Source organism: Pelodiscus sinensis, chromosome 17 (genome assembly GCF_052426305.1).
Source record: "Pelodiscus sinensis isolate ZL-2025 chromosome 17, ASM5242630v1, whole genome shotgun sequence".
In the NCBI taxonomy this organism is placed as follows: domain Eukaryota; kingdom Metazoa; phylum Chordata; order Testudines; family Trionychidae; genus Pelodiscus; species Pelodiscus sinensis.
Genome location: NC_143068.1, coordinates 24,493,874 through 24,509,832, shown reverse-complemented (window position 1 = coordinate 24,509,832; position 15,959 = coordinate 24,493,874). Strand labels below are relative to the sequence as shown.

At 46.4% G+C, this 15,959-nt stretch overlaps 1 protein-coding gene across 6 annotated transcripts in view; it reads left to right on the top strand.

The window, feature by feature from the left end:
• EYA2 (EYA transcriptional coactivator and phosphatase 2) overlaps positions 1-15,959 on the top strand; it is a 171,919-nt gene that overhangs the window by 26,575 nt on the left and 129,385 nt on the right. Inside the window, exon 1 of one of the 6 annotated variants that reach the window (XM_075901578.2) lies at positions 9,455-9,488. The exons of the other annotated variants lie outside the window; for them this stretch is intronic. The gene's annotated coding sequence lies outside the window, so the exon portion shown is untranslated. Of the gene's footprint in view, positions 1-9,454; positions 9,489-15,959 lie in introns of those variants that run through there. 6 annotated transcript variants of the gene reach the window in all.

The following is a 15,959-nucleotide window of genomic DNA, read 5'->3' as shown; positions in this document are numbered from 1 at the left end:
CCACTGGTGTTCCAGCTCAGACACCCGGATTAAGGAGATCAAATGTAACCGTTTTGTTGTTTACATACAAAACAAGTTCAACTTTGAAAATGGTCCTAGAATATTTGACATGCTAACGAGCTTCTAGGACAGCAGCTGTCATGATCTGAGATGGTATCAATGTGATATCAGAGTCTGCAGGGCAATACATAAGGCCTAAGATGCTGTGGTTTGGCCTGGAGACACTCGGAGAATAAATGTGGAGAAACAAGCGGAAAGTTGGCAACATTGCACCTCAGCGTCTGAAAACTGGAGACTACAACAGGAGCACTGGAACCTCAGTCCACCCTGTTTCCTTCACCCAAGGTTCTGCCCCTTGCTCGTGCTTCTCCCCCACCTTGCTTTCTACTTCTCTTCCTTCCTTATTCCTCAGTCCTCTCCTTTTTTCCCCCTTCACATTCCCAGCTGGGCTTCCTCTGCTCTGTGTCTTGGATGGGACCTGCAGTCCCAGCTGTGAAGTGCAACTGCCCATGAGATGTAGATAGAAGGCAGTGCCCCCCTTCTCACCTGCCTGGGGTAATTGGATTTTTGGTGTCTGGTCAGTACATCTGACTAGATACTGCATAAGTCCTTTTTTGACCTGTCTTTCCATTTGAAAATCAGACATCTGGCAACTGCCTAGTAGGGTCTCATGGAGCATCCCAATAAAAATACAAAAGGAGCAAGGGACAATGGAATAGAAGAGGAAAGGTTATTATGATAACCAATTGTTTCAGACTTCTTGATTACATCTCCTATCTCACCAGGGAAACCTTTTGTCTCTCTCCTGGGAAAGGATGCTGTGTAGTTTCAGAATTATTCTTAGCACCCTGGCAAAAATATGGGAGATCGTATTTGCAGCTGTTCAACCAGCACCCAGTGAACATCCCACTGTCAGGAGCTGTCACCTGAAATGTCACCTGGCCCATGCTTGGCAGCTTCCATGTTTCCCCCAGACTTGAAACAAGTCTTACACATCTGCTTCCAGAAAACATTCCTTTTAAGATGGCACACACCAGTATTCACACAGAATGTGGTACATTTTATAGATAGCAAGTGGATAGGACTCCAGAAATCCCCTAAACTTGTATCACAGAAGCTATGAAACAAGACAGACATGAAGCTGAGCTTTTCCTGATTTTTTTCAGGAAAAAAACATTCACTTATGAGAAGGTGACAAAACATGATAAAATGTTTTGCCTGAGTGTAGTTTAAATTTAATTGTAGTTTGGTTTTCTGGAAATGAAGCCCGGGATTAGGAATGTGTGACCAAGCAAGGAAAAGGTTTCAAAAGTTTTCTAAAATTTGCTGGTTCCCCCCCTCCCCCTTCCCACTTATCTGGGTTCAAAGATTCGGTGCCTTCTTCACTGAGTTAGGCTAAAGCAGTATTTCTTAAAGTGTGGGTTTTTTTTGCTCAACAACTTTTCCCTGTCCTTTTCTCCCCCTCCCCCCCCCACCCTTGGTGTTCCGCAAAAAAAGTAGTGCTATGAGACTCTTAACCAGACATAACCAGGCACAACTCCTCAAAATATGAGCTGTAATTGCATATAGCTTAAAACAATTCAGTCTGTATAAATATAAATAAATGAGGAAATGGCAACATGACTTTGGATATTTCAAAGGAAGGTAGCGGACAAATATCAAATATTTGCTCACTGCAATTAACTCGTAAAGCTAAGACCAGCAACCAAGCATTGTTAGCATTTTCTAGTCTAGAGGAAGCAGGAGTGCTGCAGTTTGAATCTGTGGTGCCTTTGTAGAATTGTGTGCAGTGGATAGGGGAATTTGCATAGAACTAGCTAGAAAAATAGAAAAGTTAAAAACAGTGAGATGCCTTAAGTCAATATAAAAATATAGTGGACACATGGGATTACAGGGGTATGACTGCAGGAGGTTGGTGAGGGAAGGGGAACCATATTCCACTGTATTTCAAGGTTCCTGTCAAGATGCTAGTACAGCGATGGGCAACCTAGGCTAGTGATTGGGCCTCATAAGTGGTCCTCCTTCATCTCAGTTGGCTGCAAGATTGTCGTAACCAAGATGGTCTCCTGGGATAGGGTATTTTTGCTAACTGTGCTTGCGCACCTAGAATTTGTGAGGTGTGCACGCTGAACCATAGCATCATAGAAGCACACGGCTCTCAGTCAATGCTGTATGCAACCAGCACACACCTTACTTCACGTGCTTTTGCTTTATGTATGTGTCACCAGGGCCAGCCCACAACATTTTGGCACCTGAAGTGGGGAGCTCAAATGATGCTCCGATACCCCCTTGCTTGGGCCAAAACTTTGAAAGGTCTCAATTCTGCCTTCTTCCTGTTCTACTCCTCTCATGGCATTCCACCATCTCTGTGCTTCTAGAGCAGAGAGAATACATATGCACCAGCAGCGGACACAATTTTCTGCACTCTGAATCCTAGGGGTGCCCCGCTCCCCACCACAGTCTGGCACCTGAGGTGGCTGCCTCAGTTCGCCTCATGGTAAGGCCAGCCCTGTGTGTCACTTAAGTAATACTGGTAGAAAAAAAACTGGATGGAAACCAGCAAAATATGGCAACCCTACACGTGGGCAACAGTAAACAAAATGTCTCATAGGCCTCACATTGAACCCCAATAGGCTGCAGGTTGCCCACCACTATGCTAATACTTACACACACTCACTTTAAGTATTGAGAGGACAGCATACCGAATAAAGCACTCACCCTGCAAGTCTGGTGGACATTCTAACACAAACTCTGTGGTGAATGCATACCTAAGTATAAGAGTTCAGAAACTGACCCATTTGTGTGCATGTAATCTGAAATTCATTAAACAAATCCCTAGAACAGTGCAAGCCTTTTTCATTGGCCAGGAATGATGGCGAGACCAGAATGTATCATTTCTAATGATTGCAAGGAAGCTCACACCAAATTGCTCACTTGTGAGAAGGCCATCTCTGCATTTCATAAATCAGGACAGGTATTAATGATGCTGTTTGGAGACCTCATTAGCAACTTAATCATTTTCAGGACTCTGTTGTAATTATTTATGGCTTTTGGGATAAAAGACAGTCTATACTGCCTTTGCCATGCTGCATCCATCATGAGAGGAGTGTAGGGGAAGGGAAGGGAAGGGAAGGGAAGGGAAGAAACCAGCCCTCATCTTTCTTATTGCCTCTCTATTGTTCTTGATTACAATCTTAAAAAAACAACAACCCATGAAGCAGGGGTGAGGAAACTTTTTTGGTTCAGGGGCTGCACACAAGTGAGAAGCAAAAAAACAAACAAAAACCCCCTCACTGACTGTAGCTCCCAACTGAGGAGAAAGACACTCCCCACATTTCCCCTTGCTTGCACATTAGAGCCTTGGGACCACAGCTTAGTAGATTTTGTGCACTTCCAGCCCTGCAGTGGAGCAGCAGGGGGGATGGAGTGCCAGCGCGGGCTCCCTAATCTGAGAAGGGGCCTTGAGCCTTGGGGGCCACATCCACGTAAGCCCGGGACTGCAGTTGGCCCCCGGGTTGAGGTTCCTCACTCCTACCAAAAAGTAGCAGCAGAGGCTCTATGCTCCTAGACTCAGCCATTTCTGAAGCAAAGCAGCTAAGAGAGGGCTACACAACTTTGAAAGCCCCGGGGGGCTACAATGATACAGCACATGCTGAGAGCTGAAACTTAAGTGTGGTTGAATATACATGCAACTATATATGCAAATAGCTTCTTTCACACGAACAGGCATGAATACAAAGCACTTACCAAAATGCCTTGGTGCTCCCAGCACCTCCTTCCTGGAGGCTAGAAATGCTGACACCCTGTACCCGTCTGTTGCAGCCAGTCTGTCCGCTTGCGTCTTTCAGTGCTCATCCCACTTGGGAGGTGCCTCGCCGTTATGGAGCGTGTTCCTTGTGGAGGCCATGTTCAAAGGATCCCCTACGTAAACCCAAACCACACCATGGGCAGCAAACAAACAGGCTGTGGCCTGCATGTTGAGTAGCCCTGAGCTAAGAGGAGGGATACTATTATTTGGCTCAGACTGGCTTTTGTTTGTTTTTAGTTCTTTAGACTGACCGCAATGTGTATTCACTGCTGCTGCTTCAATAATCTTCAGAATTTGTAACATCTTGGGTTAGATCACCGACTGCAGATTATTAAAGTTCTGCATTCATGTATTAAACAGCAGAAATGCTGAGCTGAGTGCGAACAGCAGAGATGTCTACTTTTGCATGAGAATTGAATTTGAAGGAAGTATGGAAAGAACTGTGGGCTTACCCACAAGAGTCACTCCAGTGTCTCTGCCAAGTTCAGAATAATTACATTGTCTATCTAAATTCCCTCTGGAGTTTTATTTGGGCACTGAATTTTGTCTGTTTTTTCTGAGATCTGAAGATATTGGAGTGTTGAGAGGACAATTCTGCTCCAGAAGTTGCTGAGTTTCAAGTGTGACCTCCTGAATATAGTTTGCAATATAAATAAAATGCTTTGGAGTCTTCCTGGTTGAAAGAGGTTATAGAAATAGAAATGAGCTTACATTGCTCCCCATCTGATGTAACTCCTTAATAGTTTTATAAGCAGGAAGGGCACAGCTAAAGCACAAATGTTTAACTCTTTCAGAGATTAAGTTGCCTTGTTTCGCTCCCTGTTTACAGAAGCAGTGTTTGTTCTTTATACTGTTGCAAAACAGTTTGTGGATCAACCAGAAGCATGGATATGAGATTCAGTCCCTTACTGAAATCCGAAAGTGGTTTGTAAGTGACTGTAACGGGGTCTAACTCACTGCTGTGGCACCTCCTGCTGGTCACACTGGGAATGAACTCAGTGCTCAGCAGGGCACCCTTTTCAGGCTGGTGTCTCGCTCATTGTCACTCCGTGCTCTGTTCTGGCCCCCTGTTGCTCCCAGGATCATGGTGTCCTCTTCAGGACACTTCCCTCCGGCTGTGCCCTCCACCTTGTGCTTCCAGGGGGATCAGCAGTCCTCAGTCTTGCAACTGCCACTGTAGCCAACTGCAGCCTCCGTCTTAGCCCCTCACCTCAGGGAAGCCACAATCCGTCAAGGCTACTCCTCAGTGTGGCTAGGTGTGGTGCAATGCAGGGACCTAGGGCCACCCACTACCCTGGGCCCAGAGCCCTCTGGCAGTAACCTTGTCCTGCCTTCCTTTCGCCTCTCAACTGCCTCCTCTTTCCTGGGCCACTTCCCTTGCACCCTCCTGACCCTTATCGCAAGGCCTGCAGCCTGGCAGGTATCCTCCCTTGCTCTTCTCCCGCTAAGATGCTTCCTTGGAAACCAGGGCTTCCTTAGTAAGCTGCCTTTTGATTGGCTCCTTCTAAACCCCTTTCTGATTGGCCAGGGCTCTGCGCCCGCTGCTTCTAGACTCCTTTAGCTCATTGTGGGCAGAGTGGGGCAGCTACCCCTCTATAGTGACCTGTACTTGGATTTTCCCTTGGCAACTCCTTTTCTTTAATCAAAATTAATTCTTCCACTAAAATAATTACATTAACTGAGTAATCAGTAGTTGGGTGGTATTTCAAGTACTGCCATCTGTGGCACTAACTCAGAAACTACCAAATACTCATTTTTGTTTTGGATGAGTTGGATAATTCCATAAACACACGTCATAGAGCTGCTTCAGTCTAGCTGTTAGCTTCGTTATTTTTCAGTTCTCATGCTGGAACAATGGATGCCAGTCACTTGCAAACTTAAAAATGGTTTTAGTGCTTTGTATAGCATTGGTCACATTTTATAGAGCAGGATTGGAAATATGTTACATTGTGCTTCATAGAAACCATGACTTGGTTTCTTTTATGGAAAAATCGGAGCTTAAGTGTTTGGTGTAGGAAAGTTCAAGTGTCCGCAACATCAAATTATTTTAATAAATCAAATCACTGAGTATAGTTGGACATCAAGGTGAGCATTGAGCATTTCAAAGCAGAGGGATCACATGACTTGTGGCAAAGCTGTATGTAGTAGGGCAGGGGTGAGCAAAAGGGCCTCCACGGGCCAGATCCAGTCTGCGGAGGCCCTGCCGCTCCCCTGTGCCCAGGCCCTAATTGGCCTGGGGGCAGGGAAGTGTGCGTAGCCTGCCCCGCCCTGCCAGGAGCATGTGGCGCTTTTAAATGCCGCATACTGTTCATAGGGTTGCCAGGTGTCCGGTTTTGAACTGGACAGTCCGGTATTTGAGGGTTCTGTCCGGGAAACAAATTGAGAAAATACTGGACATATAAAATGTCCGGTATTTTCTAATTAGGTAATTTTTATTATTATTAGGAGTATCAGTACATAGTTGAGAACTGCCTGGCTGGTAGACCACTCACTCTGCATCAGTGTGTCTACCAGCCAGGCAGTACGCAACTACACCAGGGGCGGGGGAGGGAGAGGAAGAGGAAGGAGGGCGAAATGGAATCCCCGGGGCCGGACTCGCTTGTGCTTCGCCAGGACTGTGCGCGGGATGGGCAGCATTCCGGGATCTGTGTGCGCCCGGGTCAGTCCCACTCCCCGCTGGCCGATTCTCTCCCCCCGCTCATCCTTCAGCCCCTCCCAGCCAGCCCTGCTCCAGTCTGGCTGGTGACCCCCCCAATTCCCCCAGCCAGCTCCACTCCTCCCGCCTTCCCCCCCGCCCTCCTCCCGGTCAGCCTGTGATAGACACACAGACGTACCATAAATATTTAGTTATAATTACGGAGATGTCTTAATGTCTTAACGAGGGAAATGTTTTGGAAACCATCTCCATATGATTGTATGGATTTTAGGTTTTCTGCTCCCCTTTGGCAGCACCCTTAAGGGGAAGGCAACATTCCCCAGCCCAGAATTAGGGGGAGCAAGAAGCTCTTTTGTGTGGGTTGGGAAAGGCTTCATGTAGGAATCTTTGTTGTCTCTCTTAATATTTTGAAACATGTGCCTCCAAAGTTATTCATTAACATTTAGGAATTATGCCAGGAACCAGACCCAAGATTTCAAGATGTCACATGAGACCTAGTAGCAGGAACTCAAATTAAATGGAACCAGTTCCCTTGTTCTAGTATCTGGATACCAAACCTAAATAAGCAACTATGAAATGAATGCATTAGTCGCTAGGCTCCCAGGGAATGGGAGACCTATAAACAGACCTACATAATCTTCCTGCTGCAAGCATGTAAGACTAACAGCTGCCCCAGGGGTTAAGACATTGGTTATGCTTAATATTTAGGCTTGGCAAATCTGATATTTATTTTTAATAATTTTAATGGGTAATAGCCATGTTTATATTTAAGTTCTTCAGTTTATTTACATTTTCACAGTTGCAGGAAAATATTTAATGATTGTAGATGTTGAGATGCACATTTTATAACCATTAACAGCATAAATTGTCACCATCACATCAAAATATACAAAGCAGGTATCCTTAAATCAGGCTAAATTTTTAAGCAGCCATTTTCTTACTTTCCCAAATGTAAATTCAGATTATTGATGGGAATTTTTGTTGGTTTGCATATGTCAGCGAATTTGTTTACTCAACATTTACTGAGTAAAAAAAAATCTAATTCTTCTACATCTATTAATTGTCAATATGGAAAGAAATTTATCGAAAACTGGCAGATGCACAGCTTTTCTAAGGGTACGTCTACACTGCACACTGAAATCAAAATAAGATACGCAATTTGTGCTACGGTGCCAAATTTCAAAATAAAGTGCTATTTCAAGCCATGTCTTATTCCTCCTGCAATGAGGTTTACAGGAAACCGAAATAGTGTGTCTGTTATTTCGAAAAATATTTCAAAATAATGGGTGCATTTCTTGGACATGGGGTAGTTATTTTGGGATACCTCTGGTATCCCGAAATAGCCTTGCAGTGTAGACATACCCTAAGATGAATTCTAGATATGTCAGAGCAGAATGATTTGCAAATCAGAATACTAAAGGGCTACGTCTAGACTGGCCACAAATTCCGGAAAAGGGATGCAAATCAGGTAAGTCAGCATAGGGAAATCCGCGGGGGATTTAAATATCCCCCACGGATTTAAATAAACATGTCCGCCGCTTTTTTTTCCGGCTTGGGGAAAAGCCGGAAAAAAAGTGTCTAGACTGGCGCGATCCTCCGGAATAAAGCCCTTTTCCGGAGGATCTCTTATTCCTACTTTAAGGGCTTTATTCCGGAGGATCGCGCCAGTCTAGACACTTTTTTTCCGGCTTTTCCCCAAGCCGGAAAAAAAAAGCGGCGGACATGTTTATTTAAATCCGTGGGGGATATTTAAATCCCCCGCGGATTTCCCTATGCTGACTTACCTGATTTGCATCCCTTTTCCGGAATTTGTGGCCAGTCTAGACGAAGCCAAGCAGTTCAGATTTGAGAAGAAAACATTGCCTTTGCTGTCGCGGCAAAGGAGAGGAGAATGCGGTCTAGTGGTCTGAGATAGGAACTAGGAATTCCTGAGTTTATAACCCTTCTCTTCCTCTCTTCCTCTGTTTGTGACTCGTGGGCATTCTCCTAATCTGTCTGCCTCTCCCCTAATCTGTCTGCCTCTCCATCTGAAGAGACATAAGACATTGTCCTATATGTTCAGTCACCATAGAAGTGCTTGGAGTTTTGAATAGGGATGTGACTTCTACTCATAGGACTTCTACTCATGAACAGCCAAGGAGAAGTTAGTTTGCATTTATCTCTTAATTCACATTTCCCACTGAATATAGAGGACAAGGATTTTTCTGAAATTATTTGACTGGATACTAGGTAGCTACTATTTTGATGTACTTGCAGGTGGTCCCCTTTCTCCCCCATTGCAACTACTTTGTAGTTTTTGTGACTGAAGTTGTTTGCTTGGAATTTTGAATTCCTTCAGCCTTGTGTTTGCATGTGGTGGGTGACCCCGGTTAATCTGGCATTGTGCAAGTCATTCCAGACAGGTAATCAACAACAGGCTTCATAAGCGATGAGCTTCATTGCCCAAGACTATATTGAAAGCTGAACCAGCATTTTCAAGGATAGCTGCTAAAGAGATTGGTAGTCGGAGCAGGGAGGAAGAATCCTAGAGGAACTAGAAATGGGCTTCAGGATGAGGATTCTTTCATTCTAGCTCTAAATGTGTCCTCTAAAGCAGAGGGTCTCAACCTTTTTGCTACTGAGGCCCTCACAACATGTTATAAAAACTCCATGAATTGCCTGTGCCACAAATGTTTTTCTGCATAAAAAAGCCCTGGGCCAGGGTTAGGGAGTTGAGCAAGTTGCCCAAGTCCCCACACCACAGAGACCTCCACAAAGGCTTTGGCTTCAGCCCCAGTATTCAGCCCTGCATGGTGAGGTTTCAACTTTCTGTCATGGGTTCCCATGAGTGTAATGCTAGCCCTGTGTGGTAGACCCCTGGAACCTGTGCCCAGCCCCTAGTTGAGAACTGCAGCTCTAAAGGTAATCATCACTTACTGTCATTATTTGAAACTTTTGCAAATGACTTGATCTGACCGTTCTGCTTTGTGAGTTGATTAGAACCACCAAAGGAAGGAGCTGGGATGCATCTACTAGATGATTCAAGTCAGTTTGTTTAAAACAAATTTTGCTTGCCCATAGAAATGCCCTGCAACTCTGTGCCAACATATGCCGTGTAAAGGTGGCTTTATTGTGCTTCTGTATTCCTACAAGCAATGGCTATCTGAATTATTCCTGCTATACAACTACAAACAAAACAGCATGTGAGGAGGGTTGCATTGAGAATCAGACATCTGCATGAAGGCCTGCTTTGGAACACACCTGCAGGGACCTGCTGCTCTAGCTTTGGTGGTAGCCCAGATTCTGGGTGGAAAACTTTCTGTACCAAAGTCCCCCATTTGTGACTTGTGCCCATCTTCACCAGGCATCCAGAACTGGAGCTCTTCTGATCTGACACTTCTGCTTGTCTGATGAAATAAACTAGTGGCATTGATCTTGTTCCAAGTAAATGTCCACACCACAAAAACCACTAACTCAGAACCCTTCAACTGGCATGGACAATAAATCCCTCCTTCTTCTCCAGTTAGGTCAGGGATAAAATATACTGGAGAGCAAACAGGAAGACTTGCTATATGAATTTTTAAGAGGACATCTGTCTCCATTTGCATCATCCATCAGTACCAAATTATAAAGAACACTTGAAAAGAGACATTAATTCTCATCCAGACCTGCACATTTCCACTGTGTTCCACACAAAGGTATTTTCATTCAGTAAACCGAATCCTTGGTGAATTGTGATTCTGCGCACAAGTTTGGCTGGCTAACAGCTGGCTAGAGGCTTTTTTTAAGGTTCTGTTTGGTGTGGAAGTTAGGGAATACAGGCATTCCCCGGGTTACGTACAAGATAGGGACTGTAGGTTTGTTCTTAAGTTGAATCTGTATGTAAGTCGGAACTGGCATCCAGATTCAGCCGCTGCTGAAACTGACCAGGGGCTGACTACAGGAAGCCCGAGGCAGTTGCTCTGCCCCGGGCTTCCTGGAATCAGCCTCTGATCAGTTTCAACAGGCTGAATCTGGACGCCAGTTCCGACTTACATACAGATTCAACTTAAGAACCCCAGGTATCCCCAAGTCAGCTGCTGCTGAAACTGATCAGCGCTGATTCCAGGAAGCCTGGGGCAGAGCAACTCTGCCTTGGGCTTCCTGTAGTCAGCGCTGGTCAGTTTCAGCAGCGGCTGACTTGGGGACGCCTGGGGCAGAGCAGCTGGGGTGCTGCTGGGTTGCTCCAGTAGCGCCCAGAGCGGCGCTGCGGGACCAACCGGCAGCGCCCCAGCTGCTCTACCACAGGCGTCCGGAGAAAAGCCTGGACTGCTGGGGGCGGGCATACTAGCTGTGCCCCCCCCCCCCAGCAGACCAGGGAGACGCAGGCGGGGGACCGAGATGCACCGCGGTCCCGCTGCCCGGGTCCTCCGCGGCTTTGCTCTTCGTCTCCCTGGTCTGCTGGAGACCAGCAGACCAGGGAGACGGGGAGCAAAGCCGCAGAACACGCCGGCAGTGGGACAGCGGCGGTGCATCTGGGCTGTCCGCTGCCCGCGTGCTCCGCGGCTTTGCTCCCAGTGTCCCTGGTCTGCTGGAGACGGTCCCAAGCAGACCAGAGGCACCAGGAGCAAAGCGGCAGTGGTGGCGGAGTCCCGCGCCTCCCCGGCTTTGCTAGAGCAAAGCCTCAGAGGCGCGGGACCCCTCCACCTCCCCGGCTTTGCTCCCGGTGTCCCTGGTCTGCTGGAGACGGTCCCCAGCAGACCAGAGGCACCGGGAGCAAAGTGGCAGCGGTGGCGGAGTCCTGCGCCTCTGAGGCTTTGCTCTGGCAAAGCCTCAGAGGCGCGGGACCCCGCTGCTGCTGCGGCTTTGCTCCCGGTACCCCTGGTCTGCTGGGGACCGTCTCCAGCAGACCAGGGACACCGGGAGCAAAGCCGCAGTGGCAGCGGAGTCCCGCGCCTCCCCGGCTTTGCCAGAGCAAAGCCTCAGAGATGCGGGACCCCTCCACCTCCCCGGCTTTGCTCCCGGTGTCCTTGGTCTGCTGGAGACGGTCCCCAGCAGACCAAAGGCACCGGGAGCAGCTTTTCTCGCCCCGGAGGTTGAGGTGGCAGGACCTCTGCGCTCTGGGCGGTCCCGCTGCCTGCGAGCTCCGGGGCGAGAAAGCCCCGTTTGTAAGTGCGGATCCGACATAAGTCGGATCCGCGTAACTTGGGGACTGCCTGTACCTATGACCAAAGGATGGTTTTTGTTATGTATGAGGTCAGGTCTATGCTAAAAGGGAAAGTTGAATCTAGATATGCAATTCCAGCTACGTTAATTACATAGCTGGAGTCGATGTACCTTTATTTGAGTTTCCCCACCATCCCCACAGTGGGAGGCCGAGGGAAGCAAACACTCCCATCAACTTCCCATAGTCCTCGCAGGAGCAGGAGTACTGGCCACTGATGGGGGTGCGTTCTGAGTTTGATTTAGTGGGTCTTTACTAGACCCACTAAATTGAACTCTGGAAGATCATGGCAGTGTTGATCTTTCCGGGGGTGAAAACATGGCCATGGACTTTACTAGAGACCTGTATTATGGTAACACCCATGCAGAGAAACCTAGCAGCTAGTAATACTGCTCCTTAGGCTAAGTGGCTAAACTGCCAGCACCATGGCTGTTATTGCAGTTGAGAGCTGTAGTCTTTTTAGACATTGTTTTGGTTACTGCTTTGCGTTCTGTTTGGAAAATGCATTGTTGGCCTTTTGCAGCAATTGCATCATGGGGAAAGGTGAGAAAAGAAGTAAGAGGGCTAATAAACTATTTAATTGCAATTCTTATAGAAAAGAACCACTTCAGGTTTGAGGATCTGAAACATCTACCAAAAAAATTGCAGGGATACAGTTTGATTTTGTTTAGTAATAGTAGCTTTTGGAAGTACCATTCTTTATCAGAACTGACTTTCAGAGAGGAATGAGCACACTTGTGTGAACTGTGCCCACTTGAAATAAACATTTGTTGTTGGATTTTCTAGCTTTGTCCTCTTCTTTTTGGGGTTTGTTCAGCTTTGGCATTTATCAATGGTTGAGACAGTAGTGTCGCTGCAAACTGTCACAAGAGCTCACTGGATGATACCACTACCCTCAATGATTAATCCTGTGAGACCTTTTCTGGGTACATTTGAGAATGAATTTAAAGCTAGTTGCTTCCAGATTCTGGGTCTGAATCTGTTCTCACCAAACCTACCTTAAGGCCACGTCTACATTAGGGATGTTGACAGATAATCAGTTAACCAGTTACCTGGTAAGTTTCAGGCGATGCTTATTGAGTAATGGTTAACCAGTACCCAGGACCAGCCCTGCTGGGCCCCCTGTGCGGGGCTGCCACTTCCTAGTCCGTCTGGGTGCCGGGAGCCATGACAGAAGTTGCAGCCCTCATGCAGAGGCTGGACTCCAACCTCCAGCCCTGCTGGTATGGCTCCATCACCCACTCCCAATTAATTGGTTAAACTTTTAAACATAGTATTAGCACTATGTTTAACAATTTAACCAATTAAACAGGATTTTACATCCCTAGTCTACATGACTACGTATGTTCTTACAATTTATACCACTCAGGGGTGTGAAAAAACACCCTTCCCCAGCAGCATAAGTTGCATTGACATAAGTAGTAGTGTGCACAATGCTATATTGGCAGGAGAGCTTCTCCCTCCAACATTGCCACTGCCACACGTTGCAGGGTGGCCTAAGTATGTCCAATGAAATAGCCGCTGCTCCAAAAACTGACATGAGATCAGTGCAAGGCCTATCAGAAGATTCAGACTGAATCAAACTGCTTCCCAGTGAGTCTCTGTGGGTGGTACAGCACAAGGGAGCTATTGATCTAATAAAACTCCCACACAGGGGTGAAAGGAACTTAAATTCCTTACAACCTGGGTTCTCTTGCAACCCAGGTCCTTGCCAGCTCTTCAGATAGCTCCCTGCTGGCTTTTGCTGCAGCTCAGCCAGCTCTTGCTGGAGCTGCGCACCAGGGTGCACCCACTTACTTTCACATGGCTGGACCAGGTTTCCTACAAGCATTATGACCTGGTGCACGGGGTTGCAGCGTTGCTCAGGTTTGGCCATGCTAACTCTGTGGGACACGCAAGCCATTACTGCCAATGTTAAGGTAAGTGTAGGGCAGGCTTGCCCTACAGCGCTGGGGCCCAGTTCCATGGAGGACAGAAGCTGTCATTCCTTGGGGAGTGTGGGGCAGGTTGCTTTCCCAGCCCCTCCCTGCCCATCCTATGGGTCTCTGCTTCTCACTGAGCTGGGATTAGAGTTATGGGATGGAGGGTCCTACTGTGGGTGCTGCTCTGCCCCCCTCAGCTGTGCAGAGCAGTGGTGGGAGTGGAGCTGGGTGACAGTGGCCTGTTGTGATTTTTGAAGAGCTGCATGTCTGTCAAGGCATTTTGTGTTTGTTAAATCAAGTCTTGGAGCAGTCATTAAACCTGTGACGTTTGCTAAAGTTTCCATGATGACTGAGCCACAGTTTTGACAAAAGTGCCATGACAAATCTGCAGCCCTACTCACAACCTTGTGCGCAGGTGCCAGTATTGCATGTTCAGTTCGTGTGTGTGCAGATGGACAGCTAACGACCCAGCATTACACATACAAATACCCAAATCTGTGCACACAGTTCTGCTAGTCAAGTGTGCAAATTAGGCAAGTGATTTTTGCATATGCCTCTATTCATCCCTAGTTGACGTGATCTCTCAACAGCTCTGAGCTGGGTCATGTGCAAATTGATGAACAAGTGGTTAAATGACTTATACAAGGCCACTGAGTCATTGAGAGGCAGGGATCAATTCCTGTGGTGTTTTGCCTTAAACTTCTCTGCTGTAACCTCCAGGTAACTTGTCCCTTCGTGAGTTCTGGTAACCAAGTAGTGTTCTGTATGGCCCAGGAGAACAGAGTTACGAAGACCACAGGGAAGCTTTTATTTATTTGGTTTTAAAGAGGGTGGTGCACTCTCTGGCTAAGAGACCACATACTCTCTTCAAATAAATAAAAATGTTTGTGGCAGAGAAATGACGGAGGTTCATAATTGATTAGAATTTAGACATTTCTCCTCAGTATTCAGCTGAATCCAAACTGCTGTCCTGACTCAAAGCCAAATACAAAAGATACTGAGAAATAATCTCATTTAATTTCAGGAAGCACTAGGAGATGAATAAATCCTTGCTCATTTACAGTGAAAGTTACATTTTGTTCTTTGAATTAGCTATATTAAGAGTAGGGTTCATGGGCCTTAGATTAAACATTTTAAAAGAAAACAGTGGAAGCACACTTGAATGGCTTCAGGGCTTGTCATTAAGGGACAGCTTGACTTTAGCTACAGGACTTGCACTCTGAGGCCATGTCTACGCTAAAGGGGAAAGTTGATTTAAAATATGCAACTCCAGCTACGTTAATTATGTAGCTTTAGTCCAAGTATCTTAATGTTTTGGCACCATCCCCATAGTGGGAGGTCGATGGGAGCACATGCTCATGAGGAGCAGGACTACCAGCGCCAGTGGGAGCACCCTCTCAGTTTGAATCAGGGAGTCCTCACTAGACCTGCTAATTCAAACCTTGGAAGATCGACTGCAGCAGTGTTGACCTTCTCTGTAGTGTAGACAAGCCCTGAGAGAGCTGCTGGGTTATTTAATAGTATATGGTGCCAACTGTATTCAAATTTACCTTCATGGGCATTTGCGATGAAATAGCATACAAAGCTTTGTCCACTATAGTCATGACTAAGGATGTTCAAAGTTGGGGGAGCGAGGACATGAAAAAATAAGGCAATAGGTCTGTCTACTTTGATAGGACAAGGTAGCAGATTTTCCAAGAACTAAGTCTATGATTCACTGTAGAACAGTCTACATTTTTGTGCACTCAATATTGCAGTGATCCTTAACGCTAAAATGGCAACTTCATCCATAGATATCCAGCATTTACAAAGTTGGGTGGAAGATTATTATGCCCATTTTACAGACTGGGAAGACTGTGTCACAGAGAGGCTAAATGACTTGCCCAAGGTTACACAGCAAGTTATTGCTGGGGTCCAGGTTTCTTGACTCCCAGTGGAATGGCTTCTTCAGTCTTGCAGAAGTGGGAGGAAAGAGTCCTTTTAAATCAAGGACAAACTGAGTCTCCAGGAGAGTCGTCCTGCTATACTATCCTAAAAGTACAAAAAGGACTTTGCCTTCTAATGCTCCCATGAACATACTTAATCAGCAGTTAACTCAGTGCATTCTAACCACAAGGTCTGATTTAGTGATGCTTTATCAAAGCAAAGAAATTGCATAGGAAAAATCAAACTATTAACAGAAAGTGAGCAATTAGGAGAACCAACATTTGAGAGTTATACTCCTTGCTCTGCCATCATCTATTAATGGACTTCCACAATTTCTTCACCTTAAGACTGGAGGGATGGGTTGGGAAGATACGTAAATTCCAGACTTCTATGCTGAGTCAAAACCGTACAGGGTCTCCAGGCACTATTAAAATGCTGTAAATTATACTTGCTGTCCCTGAATCC